The 26,121-nt window shown below is 42.0% G+C and overlaps 1 protein-coding gene across 6 annotated transcripts in view; it reads left to right on the top strand.

The window, feature by feature from the left end:
• The first annotated feature begins 12,100 nt into the window (after positions 1-12,100).
• VRK1 (VRK serine/threonine kinase 1) overlaps positions 12,101-26,121 on the top strand; it is an 86,001-nt gene continuing 71,980 nt past the window's right edge. For 4 of the 6 annotated variants that reach the window (XM_081292235.1, XM_081292233.1, XM_081292232.1 and 1 more), the window contains exon 1: positions 12,101-12,198. The gene's annotated coding sequence lies outside the window, so the exon portion shown is untranslated. Of the gene's footprint in view, positions 12,199-22,312; positions 22,399-26,121 lie in introns of all 6 variants that reach the window. The other 2 variants (XM_081292234.1, XM_081292236.1) reach the window with 2 other exon arrangements.

A 26,121-nucleotide genomic window follows, 5' to 3' on the forward strand; every position in this document is an offset into this window, starting at 1 on the left:
GAACCATCGACATTATAAAGTGGAACCTTTTAATACCAAAATACACTTCCAGAGTAAAATTCCATTATGGGAAAGAGCATCTCGCCGCACCAGCTAGATAATAATTCTCTCCCGGGTAATAGGAAGTATGAAATGTTTGATGATAAACAGAGTTTCTCAGTGTTATTATAATAAGACGCCTCCCACTGCTGTGTGGTGTGGTGTGTGTGTGTGTGTGCGTGTGTGTGTGTGTGTGTTGTGTGCACACTGCAAGTCACTTCTCATCTGTGGACACCAGTGTCTTCATCTGTAAACAGTGGGAACTGTACTGGATGAGCTTTGAGGCACTTCCGGCCACCAGATTTCAGGGAAAAGCTAGGTTTCCATTTTCTCATCCTCAAAATGAGGGCTTTTGTATCAATCAGGAAACTTTCAGCTGCAGTGATAAGTTAAAGGGAAAAAAAAAACCAACTATAATGGCTTAAGACTCGTGCAACTAAAATCTCAGGAGCATGTGCATTCCGAATTTAAGCCAGCTTGCAAGCAGATGCTCCGGCAAGGTCGATGCTACCAGGACTTGGTTTCCTTCTGTCTTCAAAATCATGCTGCCCCATTCCTCACGTGCTGGGATTCTCGCTGCTTCACGATGTCAGCAGAAAGAGAACTTCTTTCTCCCAGTTTTTGACAAAATCCCCTGGATTGAATACCATTGGTTCAGAGGGCATCACACTATCCCTGAACCAGTCGTCATCTTCAGGTTGCAGACTGCACTGATTGGCTAGCCCTTGGTCACATGCTCACCCCAGAGCAGAAGTGGTCAGCCCCTTTCAACTGTAGGTCAAAGTCATGGGTGATGGGCCCACCTGGAAAAGTGGGGTGCTGGTAAGGAAACAACAGATGTCCGTGGGGGTGGAACTATCTCCATCCTGGATCCCAAGGCTGATGCGAGCTCTAGAAGCACTGGAGGCACTTTTGAGGTTTTTAAATCCAACCTCTCTGATTGAAGTTGGGGATACTGAGGCTCAGAGCCTGGAAATGACTTGCCCAAAGTCACTGGAGTCATTAGTAACTTGTCTGCTACCAAAATTCAGGACTCTTACACCCAATTCCATGTACTTTAACTATTCTCTGAACTCTGCAGCCCTGAAGGGCTATGACTGGAAGGAGTCTCTCCGCAGAGTCTGGCTGAGGCTTTGCTATTTAAACTTGCTTCTGTTGATGTCAGCCTCTTGGTGTGGCGAGTTTAGGATCTTTCAAGTTGGCAGACGCTCTGAGTTTCCATATGCGGAGTCCCGTCGTCCCAGTCTGATTTCTGATTATGACACTGATTTGCTGTATACTCTTGGTCAAATCACTTTACCTCTCTGTACATCAGTTTATCAGTTTGTAAATGTCCCTTCATATTAATGTGCCTCCTTATTGCCCCTCCCACCTGTACACCCCTGAGTCTCTCTTGTTCTAGAAGGTGGTCTTCTAGAGTCGGGTCTCCAGGAAGGCTTAGGTAACCTCTCTCGGGCAGTGTTTGTATTTTGACAATGCATTCAGAGAATGCAGTAGCTGTAATAATGAGAGAGTTTCAGGCAGCATAAGATGACCATATCCTGGGTTTGGAGAAGAACTGGATTCCTACCTCAGTTCTTCTTTGTCTGACCTCCGGTGCTGATTGAACCTCTTTGGGCCTCTGATTTCCTTGGAGAGAAGAGTGGCTATGAGGACAAAATGATGCACACTGCTGAGCTTGGGCCACAGCAGTCTCCAATTTAGGAGATCAGGAGAAAGCTGGGCAACACCTGGGGGCAGGAGCAGTGCTGTCTCCTAGCTCTGATTTCTTTTACTTTTTTTTTTAATATTTATTTTTTACTTATCGAAGGACACAACATCTTTGTTTGTATGTGGTGCTGAGGATCGAGCCTGGGCCGCACGCATGCCAGGCGAGCGCGCTACCGCTTGAGCCACATCCCCAGCCCCCTAGCTCCGATTTCGTGAAAGAGAATTACAGCAGCGGAATCCACCACTGCTGTAACTCAGATCGGGTTTGGAGCGTCCTCTAAAAAGTCATGTCCACGTTCTGACTTCTGTGAGTGGGATTTTATTTGAAAATAAAGTCATTGTGGATGTAACTAAGGATCTCGGGTTGAGTTCGCCCTGGAATTAGAGTGGACCCTGAATCTAATGACTGGTCTCCTTAAAAGAGAAAGGAAAGGGAGACTTGAGACCCACAGAGACAAAGACCACGTGAAGAAAGAGGCAGAACTTGGAGCCACGCAGCCCCTCACGGGGAACACCAGGGGCCCTCTGAAGCTGTGAGAGGCTGGAAGCCTCTTCCCCTGGAGCCTCTACCTTGGTTCCTCCAAAGCTGTGAGAGGATTTCTGGTGTTGTAAAGCTCACACAGTTTATGCAGTTGGTTGCAGCAGCCCCAGGAAACTAATGCAACTGCCACTTCAACTTTATGATAAGACAGAAACTTCCCAAGTTGTGCAGCATGGACTCAAACTGCCTTTGTGGCTACAGAAGAATTCTTATCTCTGTCTTTCTCTCTCCCTCTCTCCCCTCCCCACATCCACGCTCAGTGTGTGCCCTACCTTGATGTTCAGTCTGATTACCCGTGGAAATTTTCCCTACTGAGCTGATTAATCACAATACTGAGTCATTCATATGACACTTAGAAATTCCTGATCTTGCTTAAAAGTAGGGGGTTACGGATACGTGCAAATAAACCCGGCTGCAAACCAGAGTGATTTTTTGGTGATTTAATTCCCTCCGGGATCACAAGGAGGGGAGGGGAATCGGATGCAGGAATGCATTTTAAATGATATTTTTTTACTAATAATAAGAAGAATAGCATGGTATGGCTTTGGTAAGTGAGCCATACCAAAGCATTCGTTCATTCATCGGGTATTTAGTGGATGTGCGTTATGTGTCAGGCACTGGGCAAGGACTCTTCCCTGTGAATCTTCAGCCTACTGCAGAGGACAAATGACTGCGTGGGGGATCATGTTTGGATGCTGGATTTGGTAGTGAGTGCTTCAGAGGAAGGATGCAGGGTGCTAGGAGAGGGGTGCTGATGCAGTGGGTGAGGGGTGGGCTGGGGCTCCGGAGCCCACCCGAAGCCTGAGGTGAGCTGCTTGACATCTTGGGTCTCTGTTTCTTAGAATGTGAATGTAGCCTTTCCTCTGAGGTCATGGTCTTGATTTTGAGTTTCCAGGGAAGGTCTAAAATGCCTCTTTAGCTGGCTCTTCTCACTCACTCCAAACTCAGCACCTTGCAGCAGGCAGCTGTGGAAACCTGGGCTGGGTTCTTTCAGCATTCCAAGGGCCGGGTCCCCCTTGGGCTCCTTGAAGTCTTGCTCCTGTACATGCAATTCATTAATCATCCAAGGATTTTATTTTTAAATTTATTTTATTTTCCTCTTTTTATTTTTTTTAAGAATAATTTCACAGGATACAAAATTCTAGATCGCTTTATTATTATTTTTTTCTTTTGGTGACTTAGATGCTCAGCCTTTTGACTCTGTTACAAGGTTTGGGAACAGAAGTTTATTGTGATTCTCCTATTTGCTCGTTGACAGGTAAGGTGTGTTTTTCTTCTGGCTTCTTTCAAGAGCGTTTATTTGTCTTTGACTTTTGTGCAGGTGGACTTTGGCATGCCCGTTTGGTTTTACTGTTGTTTGGTTGCTGTTCTCCGTCTCCCTTTATCCTGCTCTGTGTTCTCTCAGTTCCTTGGATCCAGTCGGATTTCTTCTCACTCTGCGTTCACTCCTGAGCTTAGCTCATCTGTTCTCTTGGATGACGGTTTCCGTTTCCAGCGCACCAACTAGACGCCAAGTTTCTGTCACTATCCTCTGAACTCTGGGTAGGTTTGAACGTAAAGATCCAAACACAAAGAACCTTGACAATGGAGAAATTGGAGCCAAAGAAGAAGGGTTAGCAAAAGACACTGCAAAGGGATTTTCAGAGAGGGAAAGGGAACTAGGGCAGAGTGGTGTTAGAGAGGCCAGGAGAAGAAGGAGCTTTAAGAAAAGAATGGTCAACTGTGGTGACTGCTGCAGGCCAGGAAGGTGAGAACTGAGTTGTGGGAATTGTGACCAATCCAGGGACACGTGGTCATCAGGGAACTTCCCTAGAGAACTGTGGGCTGTGAAGGAGGCAGATGCTTTAGGAGAGAGGGTTAAAGTATGGCAGGAGATGAAGTGAAGACATAGATACAGTAGTCCTCTTTACTCATGGTTTGCTTTCTGAAGCTTCAGTTACTCGTGGTCCACCATTTTCTGAGAATTTAGAATGAAAAATTTCAGAACCAAACAATCTGTAAGTTTTAAATTGTGGGCTGCATGTCGTGATAAAATCTGTAGCCATCCTGCTGTGTCCCCCCTAGGATGTGAATCATATCTCTACCACAGTATCCACACTGTATATGCTACCCATCCAATGTTGCTATGGCTCAAAGACATAGGATTTTACCACAGTATTCACACTGTATATGCTACCCTTCCAATGTTGCTATGGCTTAAAGATCTAGGATCTTCCTCCTCCTGGTGTATCATCAGAAGGTCCATAGTAGTTGTGTTATGAGGCCTACCACATGCACCTCCTTCCATCTCACCTTAACTCACATGACCACAAGGTGAAGACTGAGTACAGCATGCAGCCCCATGCTGGGTTCTTTCTCTTAGTTTTATCAACCCGACGAGTCACCTCTCCTTACTTGGGAGGAGTGAGTAGGAAATGTGGTGGACTTCCTTTCCAATAGCTTCCCCTGTTGTGTGGAATGGAATTTTCCTCACAGAAGCTAGAGGGGGGAAGAGCGATGCCTCTTAACTTGATCATCTCCTGTACTATAACTGTCAGTCTATGTACATCCCCTGCTCAGAGCGTGGCCTCTTCTGTACAGCAGTCTTTTCTTAGTTATCGCTATCCTGAGACCTGGCACCAAGTCTGGGGCCTAGTAGGTGCTCAGTAAATAATAATTTAATAGTAAATGAATAAACTCCAGGCCAAACCAGCAGAGGTACCCCAAACCTCTTCTACTTAACAGATTTTCAAAACATCTGAGACTTATCTCAGTGTTAATCTACGACCAATGACAATTGTGGGAAAGAATGATCAAGATGGCACACAATCCTTTGGTTTGTATTTAAATACCCAGTGATAAATTACCTCAGTTAAATCATGCTTTCTGCCTCTGTTGCAGGTGTTAGATCATGAAAATATCGGCTGAGCTCAGCTCCCTGGTGTGAAAAGCAAGTCTTGGGAAATCTAGACATACTTGTGAATTGCAACCTGGGTTTCTTTTATTAACGGTCACTAATGGTCTGCAATCAAGCCACACCTGTGAGAAGCAAAATAACAATTGACCTGTTTGCTTGAAGTGAGTGCAATTTATCAACTTGCTGATTATTCACTCCCTCCTGGTATTAGCCTGACACATTTGTGCAGAAAGAGAGAGAAAAATGTGCTCTTATCTGGTTTTAGTAGGCAGGGTGGAGGTACCAGGAGTCCTACAGTCTTGGGTATAAAATTCCACTGTCACTAACTAGCTGTATTAACCCACTTTCTGCTACTATAACAAAATACCTGAGGCTGAGTAACTTATAAAGAAATTTATAAAGAAATGAAGTCTATTTAGCTCACAGTTTTGGAGGCTGAAATTCCAAACAGCATGGTGCTGATCAAGAGCCCCGTTGCTGCATCACTTTGTGGCAGATGACATCATGATGATGGGAGCAGGAGAGGGAAGAAGAGGTCAATCACAAGACAGGAAGCCAGGGAATAGGAAGAGGCCAGGCTCCTCCTCCACACCAACTCCCTTTGAGAACTAACTCTGGGTCCCAGGAGAACTCCACCAGTCCCTTGCAGGACATGCCCCTGCTGACCTGGGGACCTACTGCCAGGCCCCGCCTCCTGGAGGTCCCATCACCTCTTCACATCACCACACTGGGGACCAAACTTCCAGCACATGAACCTTTGGGGACAAAGCACAGTGCTAGCCAGAGCCCCAGCTGAGGTGCTGTTTCCCTCCTGCTGGTTGCTGGGGTTTGCGTCTGCCTTTCAGGGTGGATGGTGGGTGCCAGTGTCCTCCCAGGCCTTCTGGGCTACAGAGCCACACGGGTTCATCCTGTCCCTTTTTGCCATTTTCCTAGGAACTTTGTCAGTTGATTTAATATTTTTAACGGCAGTTTTCCCACATTGCTCCTTTGCTTCCTACTTTCTGCTTCATAGAAGTCTCCCTCCATCTGAGGGACGGAGAAAAAGGATTCCTGACCTGGGTCACGAACAGGATGCTTGCTGCGGAATGTCGGGGTGAGATAGAGATGCAAAGCCCTGGCCTCAGGAGAGGAGGAGGAGCCAGTGTCAGGAGCTGGCACTGCCCAGGACAGCTGTGCTGCTGAGTTCTGGCGCATGGTTTGCCAGGGCTGCCACTGCAAAGTACCCACTCGGGGACCGAAACAAGGGAGATCCGTGTCCACCCAGCGCTAGAGGCTGGAGGCCAAGATCAAGGTTCAACAGGGCTGGTTTCTCTGTTCCTGTGTCTTCAGGTGGCCTGCCTCTGTGTGGGTCTGTGTCTCAGTCTCCTCTTGTCCCCCCATCCCCAGGGGTGGGAACTGAACAAGGGGCTCGTGCGTGCCAGGCAGGTGTGCGGCCACGGAGCCACCCCCCCTCGCCTCCTGTAAAAGCACTAGTCACATTTGATTAGAGCCTACTCATGTGATGTCATTTAGTCACCTACCAAAGACTGTCCAAATATAGTCACGTTCGGAGGCATTGGGGACAGGACTCTCGCGTATGAATGGGGAGCGGTGAGGTGGCCCAAGTTAGCCTGGGCACCGTGGAATCAGCGCCTGTGGAAGAGCATGTCCCAGAGCCAGGAGACGAGAGGGAACCTCACAGTCTGAGCCCTGTCAGACCGTCCCGTGTGGGGTCTGTCTCCAGCTCTGTCTGGGAGGCTCCAGGGGTGGGTACACACAGGGCCCTTCTTAGGGACACAAGAGCACACGAGTCACACCCTCTTTTCTCTCTTCAGATATGTATGTGCCATCTTTGTCCCCTTTCCTGTGTCATTTCTCCTCTGAGGCAAGGAGCTACAGTGCCTTTCTTACCTGAAATGGGGGGAACCAAAAAAGTCTAGCTCAGAGCCCTGTCTCCCCAGAGAACCTTGGCTCCCTACGATTCTCCTGCCCCTGTGCCACTGGGTAGCTACCATTGGGCCCTCGCTCAAAGGTACCCTGTAAGCAGTTGGTAGGTTTCTGCAGATCAGGGAGCACACGTCCTCCTTTGCCACGCAATCCCATCTGCCCTGCGTTACGGAGGAGGATCCTAATCTCCGAGATCATACAGCTGATTTCGAATCCTGGCTCCACTCCTTATTAGCTGTATCTCTTTGGGTCCGTGGCCTAAGTTCTCCGAGACTCAATTTCCTCACTTGTAAAATGGGCCAGTAAAGTGCCTTACCTCGAAGTGTTGCCGGAAGATCCAGTGAGATCCGACCCCGCACTTAGGACCACGCCTGGCACATGGTAACAGCGAAAATGTATTATCTGTTATCACTTAAAAGTATTTTGTTAGAGTTTATTGGCAGGGAAAGGACCTAGCTGCAGTGTGGTAGTGGTGATGGTGATGTGTGGAAAAGAGAAAAATGCATTTTCTACGCCGTAGCTATATTTGGCAACAAGTCTCTCTGATTCTCTTGTAATAAAAGGACTTTGTTTTGCTTAGAGCCCCTTTGAGTCTCACAATAATGCTTATATATAGTGCCTTTTGTTCCGGAATCTTGGAGCAGCCCTGAAATCAAAACATGACAAGAGCTGGATAGTTGCAAAAATAAAAGCAACCATTTGCTTTTGTTTTTGAAAAAGCTCTCCTTCCTTTCCCAGTTTGCAACTTGGCAGCTGGATATGAACACGTATGTATATTAGACTTGAGTCTGTGTCTAGCCACCGACAATAAATGATGACAGCTGCTTGCAGGGTGGCTCCTGGAGATGGAGTGGTGTGAGAAGCACACCCCGTGAAGTGCAGGAGGACAAGAAGGGAGCAGAGTGTCTTTCATGAGTGACTTCCAAGGGCCACGATTTAAAAGTGTATCTCATTGAATCCCAACAGCTACTCTCATTCATAGATGAGAGGGGGCCTCAGCAAGGTTAATAATTTATACAGGATCGATCACACAGCAATTAGGGTTCCAGACCCAGGTCTGCCTCATTCCCAAAACCTGCGTCCCATCACGTCACCACATTGCTTCTTTCTCTAAGGACTTTGTTTTCACCTTCAAAAAGTGTGAAGCAGGATAAGGGAGGCAAGGTTCCATTGGAGTTTGGGAGCACCAGATACAATGTGGGAAGTGGAAATGAAGTGGGGGCAGAGGATCTGGAGAGAGTTTCTGTTTTAGCAAGCGCCAGGTATCCTAGGACTTCATCAAATCTAAAGCTTCATCAAGTGTCAAAAGTCCCATTATTTTGTGTGCTACTAATAAAGAAGCTATAAAACCACTGCCAAGTATCATAGGCAATGGATTGAAAGACTTATCCTGATATTGGAGAGATTTAAATGTGAAAAGCCTGCGTCTTAGAAGTGATGAGAGATTGCATTTATCTGGGTCTGCTTCTCTCTGTATCAGACAGTCAAAGGTTACTGCAGGACACAGTAACCACAACAGGTATTTTAAGCTCAAAGGGATTTAATACAGGGGCTTAATCACTGAAGGGCAGGGCTAGCCAGCAGACTCTAGCTAGAACACTGCAGCACCGCACAGAGTCCCGGGCCTCCACTTAGCTCTGACCTTGTCACATTTTCCAGCATCAGCAGTTGTGATTGACATCCAGCTGCATTTACAGCAGACAGTCGATATTCTGGTTACTAGTCGCATGACCTTGAGCCGATCAGTTCATTGCTCGGGAGCTTGTTCTCTTTCTCTGGACACCAGGGTTGTATTACCTATCTTGCAGGGTTACATGAGACAATGTGATAAGTTCTTATAAAAATCTTAGTTACTAGAATTTGTGGACATACCTGGCTTTCCCACAGGATTATACATGAGTCAGGACACCACCCCTGCCACATGGTAAGTGCTTAAAAACAAAGGGGCTGGGCCAATAGCGGCCAGAGACCCCTGAACTCATCGATTCCTCACTCCTCTCTCATTTCTTTCCTCCCTTGGATTCTTGTTGAGTTGCAAGGACAACTTAATGCCTTCGCCCTAGATAGATCAAAGCTCTCCTCAGTTTGAGGAAGCAAATTGCTGGCTGGCCAGGATAATTTTTCCCATTCTACAGATGAAAACGAGGACAAGGACTCATGAACTGACTCGAAGGTGGAGCCCCGCCAGCTGGGCAGCCTGCCAGGGTGTGCTGCTTCCTAACCACTCTCTTGCCTGTTTGAACTTCAGGGATTGAGTTTCTGCCCCGGAGTAAGCATACCACCCCCCCAGGCGCTTTCCCTGCGTGTCTTGTACAATGTGTACTTCTCCATGCCGGCATGCTGGGGCTGTCAGGGTGGCAGGGCTCCCACCCTTCTGGGCCTGACCATGTGGCAGATCAACGCAGATTCCACAGATGGATTTTAAGCTCGGTCTGCCTTTGCTGGGCAGCTGGAAGACTGTTATTTACGGAGCCTGGCCTACTTCTGAGTTGCTCTGATCATCTTTGGTGACTTCTTAACCAGGACTCCCACTATCCATCTCTGCCAGAGTTCTCTACAAGTCTCCACCACTGTGCCGAAATGGTTCATCTAGAAGAACTGTCCTCATGTAGCACATGAAGCTGGGTATAAAGGGGCCGTGAAAAACACACTTAGAAGGTGAAGCAGAGGACCTGGAATTGTTTAAATTCTTTGAGACATTTTCTTCCTTCCAGGAATTGGGGAGATAATGCATGTGAAAAAATACAGCACCTAACAGGTAGCATGGCCTCCTTAAATACTTGTTAAACCAGTATCCCTAGGTTAGTCCAATCCCCAGCTCGCAGGAGGTGCTGAGTCTGACTGTCCAGGTATTTATGAACACATGGCAGGATTGTACTCATGTCCCTTCTTCTCTGGTTCAATTCTCAATTCCAAAAGCCCAACCCACAGAGCATCCTGACTGGTCAATCTTCTGCATAACCTTGACCTTGATATGAAGCTATCAACGCTTAACAAAGTGCTGAGGGTGTTCCTGTCTGCAGCATTTCAGACACACTTCCTCTGCAATAGCAGCTCAGACTGGGGTCCTGTGGGCTCTGCCCTGATAGGAGGTCTCTGCATGTGTGGGTGGTGTTGGAGGTGTTGGCAACTACCTTGAAATGTGCTGTGTTTAAGAAGCGTTGAGCAGTAAGCCATCCTACTGAGGTGCCAGAGCCTTGAGCTCCAGAATAAATACAGTCTATTCTCACCTTGGAAAACTTCACTCTCTGTGGTTGATTTAATTGTGCTTTAAGGCCAGCCAATTGTTAACCCAGTGTGGAAGGAAGGACCTTTCTTCTGCAGGTCTACAGTGAGGTTCAGGGAACATGGTCACACTGTAACAGATAAATCCTATTCCAAGTCTTCTCTCTGTGTGTGTGTGTGTGTGTGTGTGTGTGTGTGTCTACATGCACAGAGTGTCTTTCACTGAATGGATTCTGGCCACAGAGTCTTGCTGGGGGATTCCACACTCATGAGATGTGTGAATCTTGAGACCTCTTTGCTGACAAATATTCATCGAGTGCCCTCCTTCTGCATGTGTTTCTGTCAGGGTCTCAGTAGAAAGCAGATGACACATTTGAAATAGGATCATTTGAACAGGGTTTATTTGTAATAAGACTGTTTAAAGAGGTGTGGGGTGGGAACCAGGAGGATGCAGTCATGACTGTGGCTCAGCAAGTCATGGTGTCACCACCTCCAGATCTGAAGCTCAAAGGGAGGGCTGATCCTGCAAACTGGGGGTGGGGCAGGCAGGGAGCAGTGACCTTTGGCTAAGACCAACTGGAGGCGCCTGGGACAGAGGAAACCAGGGGGAACCCATTAACCAACCCTTAGCTTTCCTTCCAGTCCTCTGTGGGGTTCCCCACTGGCTGAACACAACAGAAGCCAGGGAGCACAGGGATCTTGAAGTGGTTTGTAGGGAGTAGCCTCCGTGGGCAGAGGGCAGGATGGGGAGAATCTGGTGAGGCCAGGTATCTAGAGGGGCAAATGTTAAGACATCAATGCGATGCTGCACTGTCCAATGGACAGTGATTACAGGTTTTGTGGGGACTGAAGCTCATGCAATTTTAAGAAAATCATACCAAAAAAAATCTCCAAAGTGATGTATAAACACAGTTAAGGTTCTTCCCAGGGCTTTGAAACACATCATGAAAGAGAGGTCCTGACACTCATGCTTCATTGTAAATCTCCCTTTGCGTATGGTCTTGTGATTTTGACCTAGAACAGCACCCTAGTCTGCAAAAAGCTTGTGTGGATATGCAGACTTAGACAAGTGATTATAAATACAAGGCAAACTTGTACAAGGAAATTACATCTGAAATTTTGCAAAGGATTAGGTATACACTGAAACAGACTTTGAAAGACAGAATTTAGACACCAGGCAACAGGTGAGCAGAATAATAATAGTAAGGCCCTCTCATATTTATTGAGCACCAAGTGCAAACTATTGCCTATACATTGTCTCATTTAATCCTGACAAAAACAGGAAGCCAAGGCTCACAGAGGTTAAGTAACTTCCCTTAGGTTGCAAAGCTCTAAAATGGAAGAGCTAGAATTTGAACTGCATGTGGTTTCTTCCATAGACAGGCAAAGGCAAATTCGAGTGTGCAGGGCACTCAGCCAATGGGGACATAGGTCCTCTTTTTCATCCTATGCTCTGTCAATACACTCAATAACTCTGAACACCGGCCACATGTACTTTGGTTCCTACCAGCGATAGTTCAGTGTGTGTGTTCAGAAGGTGGGAGTCAGAAACTGTGAACCGCACTTCCCAGAAGCCCTAGGGGCCGGAGGGACGGCGCCCTACTTTGCCGCCAAGACTCCAATTCCCAGCATGCAGCGGGCGCGCGGACCACAGCTCCCGGCATGCAAGGGAGACGGGGAAAACACCGCCCCACCCCCGTCCCGCCGCGTACCGCTCGCCCCGCCTCCTCCGTCGCTCAGAGCCAATGGGAAGGCTCCGTACTGCCGGGTGTAGAGGGGCCGGCGTCGCCGCCGAGTTGCGAGTCGGCGACAGCGGCGGGAAGTTCGTACTGGGCCGAAGGCGACGGGTCTGCGGCTCGGGGTAGGGAGGCCGCGAACGGTGCGGTCCTAGGGTTCGCGCGCCGAGCCGGGGCCCGGAGGCGGGCCGCCGGGCTGGGGCGGCGAGGGCATCGGCGGCCGCCTCAGCCAGCACCGGCGTTCGCGCCTTCCTGGCCTCCCTCGCGGCCGCCAGCGCCCGGGGCACACTCAGCCCTGCACGGCCGCCGGGCCGGGCGGCGGTGAACCCGGCCCTATGTGCGCGATGGTGCCGCGTCCCGCCGGGCGGGCCAGGCCGCGGCCGGGTCTGGAGGGGAACGGGACGGCCGCGCAGCGCCGGCGTGCGCGTTCGTAGGGGCCTTCCCGGTCCTGGCCAGGCCGCCGCCTGCGGGGTGACCCGGACCTGGGGCCTTCCCGGTCCAGACCGAGGCCGCCGCTTCAGCTCGGCTTCCTGCCGCGGGGGGCTGAGCCCGCGCCGACGCCCGCGGTTTTTACGGTCGTCCTGACGCTTCCCCCTCGGGTCTCCAGTTGACAGGGCGCCACCCTTTACTGACGTTCCAGGGCCGCACGTCGTTTTCCCCACTAAGTAGTTCGGGACAGACAGTCGCAGTGACAGAGACGCTAGTTTGAGGCCACCCATTTTTTTTTAACCCCTTTTAACATCTTTTCTTTCAAATCACCCGTTTTTCTGGACTCTTCACCCGCGGCGGCGGTGGGGAGGGTGGTGTCCAATTTCCATTTTATGGAACAACTTGGAAATACCAGTTTTGCTCCTGGGAGAATCGTGGGGTTAAATTTAGGGGACTGTTGAAGAGCCTCATTAATTATGTGTTTCAGTTTTTTTTTTTTTTTTGACTGGATTTGTCCATCTGTTGAGTCTGAAATTAAAAAAAAAAAGACTGAAAAACGTTGAAGGGCAGCATTTATTTTTAAGAGTTCAGAATAAAGGCATCGTGCTGTTTATGACATGCTGAGCATATCTACAATTTTAAAATAATTTCAGAAGCAAGAGTTTTTTTAATTTTAATTTTTTGTAGTTGTAGATGGACAGAATACCTTTATTTTATTTGTTGTGCTAAGGATCGAACCTAACCGTTCTGCCACTGAGCTACCGCGCCAGCCCCAAGAGTTCTTTACATAGTCATTTTATGCGGGTTATGTTTTGCCATTCAGAATGATATGTACTAACTGGAATTAAATTTATGGGTAGATAAGATTGTGTTTGTCTGCTACCTATGTTGTAGAAGGGAATGTAACTTAAGTACTCTGTCATTTAATAATAGCTTTTCTCGGTTGTGTTGATGCTACCACAGATGGTATTTGTGCATCTTAGCATCGCTGATCAGATACAGTAGCAGAAGTAGAATTTAATAACAATAAGCTTGTGTTAGGCATTACTGTCAATTTAGTACAGTACCAGTATACAGAACAAATATCAGTTTTGTAGTGTAATGCCTTCTTGTTATGCTCAGTGCTGCAGAAATTATGAGAGGATATTTGTTAAACAAATGAGATAATGGAGTAATGTGTTAAGCATGGAGCCTGGCATATACTAAGTTAGTAAGTGCCCAGGAAATGGTTATATGGGAAGCTTATGCTAAGTTTTATTCCAGTATGCGAATGTATATTTTAAAAATAACAGTAATGCATTCAAAATGTTGACAGACCCTAAAATTAAATTTCTTAAAGGAAACAGGCCAATTTTTTTTTTTTTTTAAGTTTGAGAACTAATGTGAAATAGTAATAAAGTAACTGTCCCAGATGTCTAGGAAAGGAGAAGCAAGATTTTAATTTTGACAACTTTTTTCCCTTTAAAGCATCCCTAATAAGATATACTATGAATAGGATTTTGATTAGAAAAATAAAACTTTAAAATGTCTTTTATTTGAAAAAATAAAAATTTGGAAATGCAGCAAAGCTTTGAAATTTACCTTACATCAAATGAAAAAAGGATGACTCCTGAATTTATGCAAATGTGCAAATGCTCTTATCTGCACATATCAGGCAGTGAGTCTTATGGGAATTAAATGCTGCTTCTTTGTGTGAGTGAGCAAGGCTTTCCTGAAAATTGGTCTTGATGGGTTCTGAAAATGATTGGTAACTGAATAGGACTGAAGAATATTCTTCAGACTGGTTGGATGTTTTGTATACTTGCTGAGGTTATTTTTCAGAGTGAGAAAAAAGTGGATTCATTTATTCACTAGAGATCACTTGCCTACCATTTACCAGGAATTGCGTTAGGTGCAAAGTCTATTCTTGTCCTGTTTTGTTGAAGCAAATTTTCTTTGTTTTAAATTAATGTAGACTGTTCTTTTTGACTTTAGTTATTTAACATCTGGCATACACTCAGCTGGTGAATGTATAAGGCACATTTGAAAAACTACAGTATTGGTGAAATGTAGAAAATGTGGAATTTTTATAGGAATGCAAGATTAATTTAGAAAGGTTATAAATGCCTCACAAAGCATTTTGCTAGGTGCTAACCAATATGTATTTGTACTCTATATTTGGTCTTTTCAACCAAAGTTTCTGTGACTCTTCCTACTTGCCATTATAAGGAGGTGAAGAAGGTTATGCCATTGGATCCTGACCCACCTTGACTCCTGAATGATGATTTAAGTGCTCCATATTCTGAGGTTGATGTTTTGAAGTAATTTCATGTGCTTTCTCAATTACTCTTGCTCCATCTCTCACAATGTTGCTTCAAATCTTTGTGCTCAAAACAGTACACATCCTTGTTCTGGATGACATACAGGCAGCATTAAAAAAAAATTTTTATAGAGGTATTAGTATTCTCCCCGGTTATACTAATATTGGGTTTTTAATATTCATCACTAAGTACAGATGGCAAGAAACTACTTTTACTAACATTCTTCAGTAAATTTGTTAAGAATTTTATTACTCATAGCATCTTTTTGTCAACTTTGAAAAAAATTTTTTTTTGTGAACGATATTTTTTATTTGGTGTTCAGGTAAGTATAGTCATGACTCACTGCACAACAGAGACATGATTTGAGAAATGAGAAATATATCGTTTAGTGATGTGTGAATATTGTAGTATTGATACAAACTGACTGCTACCACGTCACTTTTTTTTTTAAATATCTATTTTTTAGTTGTACACAATACCTTTATTTTATTTATTTTTATGTGGTGCTGAGGATTGAACCCAGGGCCTCACATTTGCTAGGTGAGTGCTCTACCGTTGAGCCTTAACCCCAGCCCAAGGTGATGCAGTCTTATGGGACTGCTTCATTTGTGTAATCCGTTGACAGAAATGTCACTGTGTGGCACATGACTGTCCATGGATTTTGATGAGTTCTTGAAATAACTCCTATCTCTCAGTGGGTTTAACCCTAAAGAATGAGAACCAATGTTCTCGGATTTCAAAATTAAGATAAACACTCTTTACACTGGCATATTTTGGGATGATCATTAGACATATTTTAGGCTGGGCCTGGTGGCACATGCCTGTAATCCCAGTGGCTCAAGGGGTCGAGGAAGGAGGATTGTGATTTCAAAGCCAGCCTCAGCAACTAGCAAGCCCTAAGCCACTCAGTGAGACCCTGTCTCAAAATAAAATGCAAAAAAGGGCCAGGAATTTGGCTCAGTGGTTAAGTGCCCCTGGGTTCAATCCCCAGTACCAAACAAACAAATAAAAAAACCCCAACAAAAACATACACTAAAATGTTCACCAGTAAGTTGTACATTAAGTGTGAAGATATAATTGAATTGCAAAGTAATTAGTTTGAGATTCAAGAATGTTATATGTATTTAAAGTAAATATACTTAACATTGGAAGGAAACATCTTAATACAACTCAGTATCAGGAACATAATGGTTGCACAAAGAGCTAAAAATAAGAATTGAAAAATTATTAGGACTGAGGACAGTACCATCCTATTATAAGACCTTTTTTGAAGTCTTATAATTTTTTTTTGTGCTAATTTTCTCCTTGTGGACTGCCAGTGTACCTACCGTTTGCATGTGAGCCATAACTATGTCTGCGCTAGACTTAGCTCTTTGTTTTAAGAACCCAGACTGCATTATATAATTGTTTTATCTCATAGCCAAGATAACTACACTGTATTTCAGGTGTTTTTTTTTCCTCAAATTGTTTACCATGTGTCAGCGGAACTCATATGTGTATCATCTTTTGATGATTATATATTAATGCATTGGGATCACATTTCACAATACTAAGTACTAGAAAGTGCTGTTGAAGTTTTAGTCTTCATAGACTGGAAGAAGAATGTTTACTGTTTCTACTATGGGCTTAAATGTACTTCACCTTTTTTTTTTTTTTTTTTTTGCAGTTTGCTATATGACCATAGCTATCAATGTACAGATTATTATAATTATAAATTTTATACAAATATCATAAATTGTAAATTACCTGTAGAGGTCATAAAAAGTATCAGGGAACCAGAAAAAATTTTTAAAAAATTTCTGTTTTAAAAAATTTTAAGGTTATAAAATTTAGGAGACGATCTAGTTTTTTTAGGCTTACGGAAAAAATGTTAGAAATTATGACTATTATATTACCTCTCATGTGTAACATGGGAATCTAAATGTATAGGTATAGTCATTCTTGAAATTAGGTTGACAGTTCCTCAAAAAGTTAGGCATACTTTTAACATATGACCTAGCAAGTGTACTGCTGAGCATTTATCTGGAAAAATTAAAAACTTGTGTTTATACAAAAACTTCATACTAGCCCCAAACCAGAAACAGCCCACAAATTCTTCTCTGGGTGAATAGTTAAATAAAATGTGGCATAACCCTAATAGCAGAACAACACTCATCAACAAAAGTAAATGATCTCTTGATAGATGCACCAATTTGGATGGAGTTTATGGGCTTGCAGGAAAAAAGTGGAAAAAGTGAAATAAAAACAATCTTCAAAGGATCTATGATTATATGATTCCTCAGCAGAATGGAATGAGTGCAAAGCCAATAATCAACCAGAAGATAAAGGAGAAGAGAGGGTTTTTTTTTTTTTTTTTTTTTTTTTTGTGGTGTTGGAGATTGGACCCAAGGCCTTGTGCATGCAAGGCAAGCACTCTACCAGCTGAACTATATCCCCAGTCTGGGTTTATTTCTTGTAGCAAGTAAGGTGAGCAGTGAAGTTTGTGTGCAAATTAATGTTCTCTCAGAACAAAGAAAGCCAGATGTTTTTATTGGGGAAACTTACTCATATAGGGACGATTCATCCTTAAATACAGAGATAAACACATTCCTGTGCATGGGCATTTGGAGGTGGTAATCACATGTCTCTCCCCTCTCCCCTCTCCAAAAAAAAAAAAAAATGGTCATAAGGACTTTCTCTGGGCTGAGAAATTGGTATTATAATGAGCAAAGTTTAGGGCACCTAAAATTGAGCCAGTGACTGGGTAAAATTGACTCGTTCCTTGTAAGTTTCTGCAAAGAACCTTAGCTGAAAACAAAAGTAAAAGAACTTTGAAGTGTATTAATAATCTTTAATGGGGCAGCAGCTCCCACTTCCCATAAGTATAGGAACTAGTTCCTAAAAGTGCCTGCCTCTCCTGGAGGCCAGCAATTCCATTTATATAGCATTTAATGTTATCATTATAAAAATGAGAACAGGTCAATGTTTATTGAGATGGATTTCTTTGGGATGATAGAAAAGCCCTGTATCCTGATTGTGGTGGTGGTTACATGAATGTATACAGAAGATAAAAGGTCATAGGACTATACACACACACATAAAGAATCTAAAAATGCATCTTGGATGAATAGTTTAATTACTCATACTACAGCAAGATCAGTGTCCTAGATTTCATCACTGTTTTGATAATTGTAATAAGTCCATTATATGACTACCACATTTCTTATTGAAGGATGTGGGTTGTTTACAGTTTTGGTGATTACAAATAAAGCATTGTTTGTAATTCTATGAGCATTTATGTACTGGTTTTTGTGTGAATATAAGTTGTCATTTTTTTAGGATAAATGCCCAGCTGTGCTACTGTTGGGTTGTATGGTAAGTGTATGTTTAATTTAAGGAACTTCCAGACTTCCAGCATAGCTGTGTCATTTTACAGTCCTGTCATCACTGTAATATGAGATCCAGTTTCCTCACATTGATGCCATTGTTTGTTATTGGTTATGTTTTTTTGTGTGTGTGTGTGTGTGTAGTAATCACTAAGACTTTCATTTGCACTTCCCTAATGGCTAATTGTCATGTTTATTTGCTATTCATATCTTCTTTGACTGTTCTGTTTAAGTATTTTTCCCATTTTGTAATTGATTTCTTTTTCTTTCTTTTTTTTTTTTTTTTTTTTTTTTTTTAGAGTGAGAGAGGAGAGAGAGAGAATTTTTAATATTTATTTTTTAGTTCTCGGCGGACACAACATCTGTGTTGGTATGTGGTGCTGAGGATCGAACCCGGGCCGCACGCATGCCAGGCGAGCGCGCTACCGCATGAGCCACATCCCCCGCCATGTAATTGATTTCTTATTGCTGTGTTTAGAACTCTGTATATTTTGTATAACCCTTTGCTAAATATTTGATTTGTAAATGTGTTCTTTCAGTCTCTGGCATGTATTTTCATTCTCTTATGGTATCTTTCATAGCACAAAAGTTTTTAAACTTTGATGAAGTTCAGTTTATCAGTATATGGATTGTTTTTGGTGCCATGCATGTCTCAAAACTTTCTGCCTAACCCTAGGTTAGGAGAATGTTCTCTTGTTTTCTTGTGTTTAATCATTTTATGTTTTATTTTTATATCTATGGTCCATTTTGAGTTAATTTTTGCACAGGATATGAGGTTTAGATCTTGTTTCTTTTACTTTTTGTCTATAGATGTCTAGCTATTCCAGAGACATTTGTTGAAAAGAGTACCTTTTTTCCATTAAACATTTTTTTTAAACCATGATCAAGAAAATTTTTTTTAAACCATGATCAAAAAATACATTGTACACTGAGTACCAAAGTGAAGAAAGGAGGAGATGAATGAGCAATTAAGTAAATGTGAATATAGATTTCTGAAGATATGACATGACATGACTTGAATCTTGAAAAAAATGGGAAGACATTTTAGAGAATATCATGAGCAAAGACATGTCCTAGAGAAAATAAGTAAGATCTGACTTGGGGAATCATGTGAATTAAGGGGAGTAGGGAGTTTAAGGAAGGATAATTTGTTTATGCGTAAAGGAATTGCTGGCTAGTTGGAAGAGTTTATAATCAGTTTCATTGGCTGCTACAGAGTTAACTGTATGTTTTTGAGCAGGAAAATGATATGGCACAATTGGTATTTAAGAGAAGTTGTTTTAGGGACATATATGGCCATAATACGTTGTTAGGAAGAGTAGGATGTAACCATGACTCTTGACTTTGTGTTACAAAGGTCTACCAAAAAGCTAAAAAAGTGATGTCGCTTCAGAATACCGTAAGACACTAGTATGTCCTAGAAGGCTGTGTTAGTCAGCTTTTTATCACTCTGACCTGAAGTAATCAACAAAAGGAGGAAAGGTTTATTTTGGCTCGCAGTTTCAGAGGTTTCAATTCATAGTTAGCCCTGTTACTTTTGGACCTGTGGTGAGACAGTATATATATATCATGGAGGGAGTGAGAAAGCTGCTCACCTCGTGGCTTTCAGGAAGCAGAGGTAGGGTACCAGTATTTCCTTCATAGGTGCAAGGAAATGACCTAACTTCCTTTTACTAGACTACTTTCTAAAGCTTCACCACATCCCAGTAGCACCACACTGTGTGATCAAAGCTCCCTATTTTAACACAAGGATCTTTGGGGTTCTTATCCAAACTTATAGCAAAGGGTAATTTAATGGTGTGTTTTAGACTTTTGCCCCTTCTTCAGTGATGGACACTGAGAATTCTGCTGGACTTCATTATCAATGCTACTTTTAGTAAGTTGTATGTATGTCAAGAAGAGTAGTTTCAGCTAACTTATTGTTGATGTGGATGACATTTTTTTGTCAAGTCTGAAAAGGGTTCAGGAGTTGAGCAGCTGAAATGATAAGAAAGAGTTGATAAATTGGTCCAATGAGAATTTTTGGAATCAGATTTATTTATCACATTTATTTATTATGGCAAAGAAGAAACTCAGGGGTTCTTTAATCAGTATGTCCTGATACTTTCATGAAGAACTATTCAGAGAATGATGATGACCAGCTGTTCTTCAAAAATCACTGAGGAATGAATAAGAACAAATGGCTAAAATTGCAGTACTAGGGTATAAGTCTTAGGGAAGAATTTCCAGACAGGAAAGAAATTAGATACATAATGCCAGTGATCCAAAAGGGCTTTAAGATAGAATAGTAACCTAGATGTGGTTTAGGAACATTCTGCTTTCAGTGAAAGGGACCTGATAGTATTAATAGTTTTGCCCTTGAGTCTCAGTGTTTTAATTTGTGACTTAAAATACTTGGTTTTTGTTTTTTTATCATCTGTTTTAGTTCTTGATTTCTTTTCTCATATAAATTGTACTCCCATCCCCATTGCCCCCACTTCATCTGTGGAAATTTCATGTGTTTTCTGCTTTCTTTTAGGCATTTAAAAGATTACCTTGGGGCTGGGGTTGTAGCTCAGTGGTAGAGCCCTTGCTTTGCATGCATGAGGCCCTGGTTCCCTCCTCAGCGCCACATAAAAATAAATAAAGATATATTTAAAAAAAAGACATTCCATTTAAAAAATAACCAGCTAACAAATGAAACTTATATAATGTTAAACAAACTACTAGAAATGAATGCATTTTTACTTTTTTGTTTAGATCATGGAAAAATAGCATCCATTTAAAGACAGTAATTTGGTGAGCAAAGGGCTTTCCTGTGTAAAAGGTTATGATGATTTACATTCGTGAAAGGGTGATATGAAAAGCTTTATTGTGACAACTCAATTGAGTTTCAAAAATACCTTTTTGCTTAACTTCCTTAGTCTGACTCTTTTCTATTGGTCCAGATCTCTTTTCTACTTAAATGTTGAGGTTGATCAAGAATATTTCGTTTGTGATTGCAGCCCTTCAGTATTATCAGACAGAGTTGTTTTTCTTTTTTTTCCCCCTATGAAGAGTAAGCTCTTACAGTGCTATGCAAGCTGCCCATTTAAAACTATCATTGCTTGGCACCTATGCCCTAGTGACAGTTTGACCAACATGTGAGCAGGCACACTGCCATCCTGACAGATGGGCGTCAGTATAGGCAGCCAAGAAACCATGTATCTGCATCTAGTGTATTTGTTAAGGGCAGGATTCCCAGTCGGGGATGTTCAAACGTCTGTCCATCCTGAGCTTTCACGCCTATGGATAAAGGGATGTCATCATTAATCCCAGCTCTGACTGAGATTCCATGAGTATATAGAGCTTCTTGGCTCTTATAGAAGTAGGCAATTGGGGACAATCAGGATAATTGTTCTCTCCTTCATCAGAGGACTATTTCAGATAATCCTATTTTTCCTAGCCAGCTAGGTTTGCAATGAGTATAAACCTGTTTAGACTTTGTCCGGATACTTCTGTAATATATTTTCTTTTCTTTTCTGGAGTGTGAAAGCTTTGAAAGTCACTTAATTTTTATGCCTTGTGTCGTGATATATGTCATTGGAATCAGGTAGATTAGAGCTCATTTATTGACTGCTATGTGATATTAGGGTAGTCTAGCTTAACATCAAATCAAGATAAAATAATATGTATTTTATAAAGTTGTGGGAATTAGCCATGAAGTATGTAGAGGAAGACCTTGGTGTAATGTTTGACCTACAGTAAATGTCACCATCATCATTATCACCTTAACATACCTGAAGGTGATTTTCTGTAGCTCCGGAGTTATGCAGAACAATGTCTTTTTGTGACTTGTTCTCTCCATCCTTGAAAATCATTTATTGGACATCATCTAGAGATTGGCTGGTATATTTATATACAATGACAGAGAACTCCAGTGAAGGAAACTTACTACATGTAGGGCAGAGTTTTTCAACCCTTAAACAGTTGACATTTTAGAGGTGTTGTTCTTTGTTGTTGGGGATTGTTTGCATTGTAGAATGTCTAGTGGCCAGGGGACAGAATCCCTAATTGAGAACCCTTACTCTAGAGACAGCCTATCTTTCTTTATTAAAGTTTTGATAGATTTTTGATAAAGTTCTTATTGTCAAATCTTATTCTTTCTACTCTCTTCTGTCTTTTAGAAACACATACAACAAGCTGAATCCCCCTCCCTGTAACATCCTTTTGAATATGTGAAAAGTCATCAAGTGTTCTCAATCTTTCTGAGGTGAAACATCTTCAGTTCATTAGCTATTCCTTACATGACATGGTTTTATGTTGGTTCACCACACTGGTGGCTTTCTATATTTTAAAATTCCATTTTTTTTTTTAAAGAGAGAGAGAGAGAGAGGGATAGAAGAGAGAATTTTTTTTTAATATTTATTTTTCAGTTTTCTGTGGACACAACATATTTATTTTATTTTTATGTGGTGCTGAGGATCGAACCCAGCACCCCGTGCATGCCAGGCAAGTGCGTTACCGCTTGAGCCACATCCCCAGCCCTAAAATTCCATTTTTAAGTTATAGTGCTTAGAATTGAGAACAGTACTCCATGCATGACTTGATATTAAAAAAATGGAGTTGCATCTCTTATTCTAGATATTGCACTTTTCTTCTGTTACTCTGGGGAAAATATTGCCTTCCTTTTTCTACATATTGTATTTTTATTAATATCAGCTACATTATTTGGATGACCATACCATATATTGAGCCTAGACTTGAATAAAACCTGACTAAGACGTCTCTTCATCCTGCTGTTCTGCATTAGTTTTAGGTCACAGGCATGGGAGCTTATATTTATGATCTTAAATTTATTTTTAATGGATTTGGCTAATTTCAATTTTTCTGTGGGGGAGTTTACTGGGGATTATACTCAGTGACAGTCAATCACTGAGCCACAACCCCAGCCCTATTTTGTATTTTATTTAGAGATAGTGTCTCACTGAATTGCTTAGTGCCTTGCTTTTGCTGAGGCTGGCTTTGAACTTTTAATCCTCTTGCTTCAAGTCTCCTGAGCCACTGGGATTACAGGCGTACACCACTGTGCCGGGCCTAACTCAACTTTTTAAGATATTTTGGAATCCTGGTTCCTGATCAAATTCGAAATTTGTAGCTTAAAAGAACAAGTATGTGATGATGTCATCAGCTGAGTTTGGAATTATGGAAGTTGTACCAGCTGAGATTGGAATTATGGGGGATAAAAGAATATCCACATGTTTAGGTGTGCAGATTGAAAAGAGAATTGAGGAGAGAAGCCTGGGTGGAAAGTCCTGAAATTAAAAAGGCAACTGGACAGAGAGGAGGCAATGTAGGTCACCAAGAAGGGGTGGTCATAGAGGTAGGATGAAAATGAGAGGAGTATCCTGGAATGACTTGGATTAAGGACTGGTAGATAGTGGAATACAAAATGAACAGGACATGATTGCTGCTTTTCGCTCCTGTATTTATTTGCCACAATTGTGTAACCATTGAGTTAATGACAGTACCTAGTCTCCGTGCCTGGAGGCTTGGAGTCATTCTTCATTTCTTCCTCACACATTTGCATCTATTTGATTACCAGATTCTTCTGATTAAAACATTTTTTGAAGTATAACAAAAAAATGCAAACTCAACACTATAATAACCACTACCCAGATCAAGATATTGATTATTCTAGCACCCAGACACCTCTGTTGTGCTCCTTTCCAGTGAAACTTCCACCAAGGTAACCACTGTTCTGACTTCTTAACTATAGATTACTTTTGTCTGGTTCTGAACTCATGTAAATGGGGTAATATATACTTTGTCCTAATCTTGCAAGATTCCTACCATTCATTGTTCTGTCTGAGATTTACCCATGTTATTTTTGTAGTCTGGTCATCAGTTACTGCCAAACACACTAACTTTTGTTACTGATTACTGCATGACATACCACTCCAAATTTAGTGGTGTAAAAAATATTTTGTCATGCTCATGAATTCTTGGCAGGGATGGCTTGTCATTGCTCTACAATGGTTGGGGTTTAGAATGAGTTAAGAGGCTCCATCACTCCTGTTTCTAGTATCTTGACTGGGATGTCTTGAAGACCAGGATCATCCAGGTTTGTTGACTGGAGTAACCTTCATGGGGGCCATGAGGCCATGCTTTTCACAGCATGTTGGCTGAGTTCCCAGAGGTATCTTCCTGATGATTTGGCTTCAGAGTCATAAGGTCACTTGTGTCACACTCTTTTTTTTTTTTTAAAGAGAGAGTGAGAGAGGAGAGAGAGATTTTTTAAATATTTATTTATTTTTTTAGTTCTCGGCGGACACAACATCTTTGTTGGTATGTGGTGCTGAGGATCGAACCCGGGCCGCACGCATTCCAGGCGAGCGCGCTACCGCTTGAGCCACATCCCCAGCCCTTGTGTCACACTCTTGATTGAAATAGACACAGCCTGCCTGGATTCAAGGAAAGAGAACATAGACTGCCCAGCATTAGGAAGTTGTACCAAAGAATTTGTGGCCGTTTTTTAAAACCACCACAAATTATATACCAGGATTTATCCATTCTATTACAGATAGATATTGAAATAGTTAATACTTGGATAATTATGAATAATTCTACTTAATAGTTTTGGTAACATTTTTAAAGTAATTATAGTATGTTGATGTCTTTGGTACACATATTAGTGTTAGTTAGGTGTATATCTAGGAGTAGAACAGCTGATCATAGTGTATGCTGTAATATCTTTTGCTTTAATAGATACTGATAGATATTGCCAGTTTTCCCAAGTGGTTGTACCAGTTTATATTCCTCCCAACATAAAGAATTTCAATTGCTCTTAAGCCTCGCCTCTACTTGAAACTGTCAGCTAAGCAATTTTAAAAACCCTTTTAAAACCATATTAACAGTTGCATAGAAGATCTCAGTGTGATTTTCATTAACATTTCCTCATGATTTATGATTTGAGCACCTTGTTTCATGTATTTGTTAGCCATTTATATTTCCGCTGTTGAAAAGTATTCAGCTTTTGCCCCCCCCCCACCTTTTTAAACAATTCAGGTTTTCTGTCCTTTTTCATATCAAAATGTTAGACTTTATGTAAATTCTGAATACAATCTTTTGTTGAATATGTGAATTCTAAAGCCCTCTTTTATGTGGCTTACCGTTTTACTCTTGTAATGTGTTTATGATGAACTGAAATTCTATATTTTAATTAATTTCTATTAATCTTTTCCTTTATGGTTAGTGCTTTTAGTGTTTCACTTAAGTTTTTGCTACCTCATGGTTATGAAAATATTCACTTGTTTCTAGATGCTTTATATGTGTCTTTCACTTTTAGGTATAAGTTTCTAGGAATTCTAGAATTTACTTTGGTGTAAAGTAGGGTCAGGATTTTTTTTTTCTTTCTTTCTTTCTTTTTAATTTACACACTTAATCTGTACAAAGTGTAGCAGGTTGCATTGGGCCAGGTGGACACAGCCTGGGAGTTAGGATTCTTTTATTTTCAGCTTTCAGTTACCTTTACTGAGCCTTCTGAATTTGGGTATGTTATTAAATCCCTCTGGCCTCAGCTTCATCTGTAAATTGAAGAATTTGGATGGAATGTTTTCTGATTTCACTCTGACTTGGATTTGCTAGATCATTGTACCTAGTTTTGCAGTATTATTGAGACTTGTTAGAATCTTGTATCTGAATTCTATTTTCTAATGTATTTATGATATTTCTCAGGTTTATATTATCTTGGTATGAATATGCATCCATATCTTAGTGGCTTATGAAGGACATGTTGACTAATCTCTGTTCAGGCATCTTCTTTTCATCTTACTGGCACACGTACTCTTGTCCTTTGTTAGGAGGAGCTCATCATTCTGTGTTAGCAATTTATGAATGAGGACACCAGTTTCATTTTTGAAAGTCATCTGTACATGCTATTCATTTTATTTTTTTGTTTCCTTTAGTTTCTTATTTGAACTTATAAGAATCATAG

The sequence above is a fragment of the Spermophilus citellus genome (genome assembly GCF_964194105.1).
Source record: "Spermophilus citellus genome assembly, chromosome: 4".
Taxonomy (NCBI): Eukaryota; Metazoa; Chordata; class Mammalia; order Rodentia; family Sciuridae; genus Spermophilus; species Spermophilus citellus.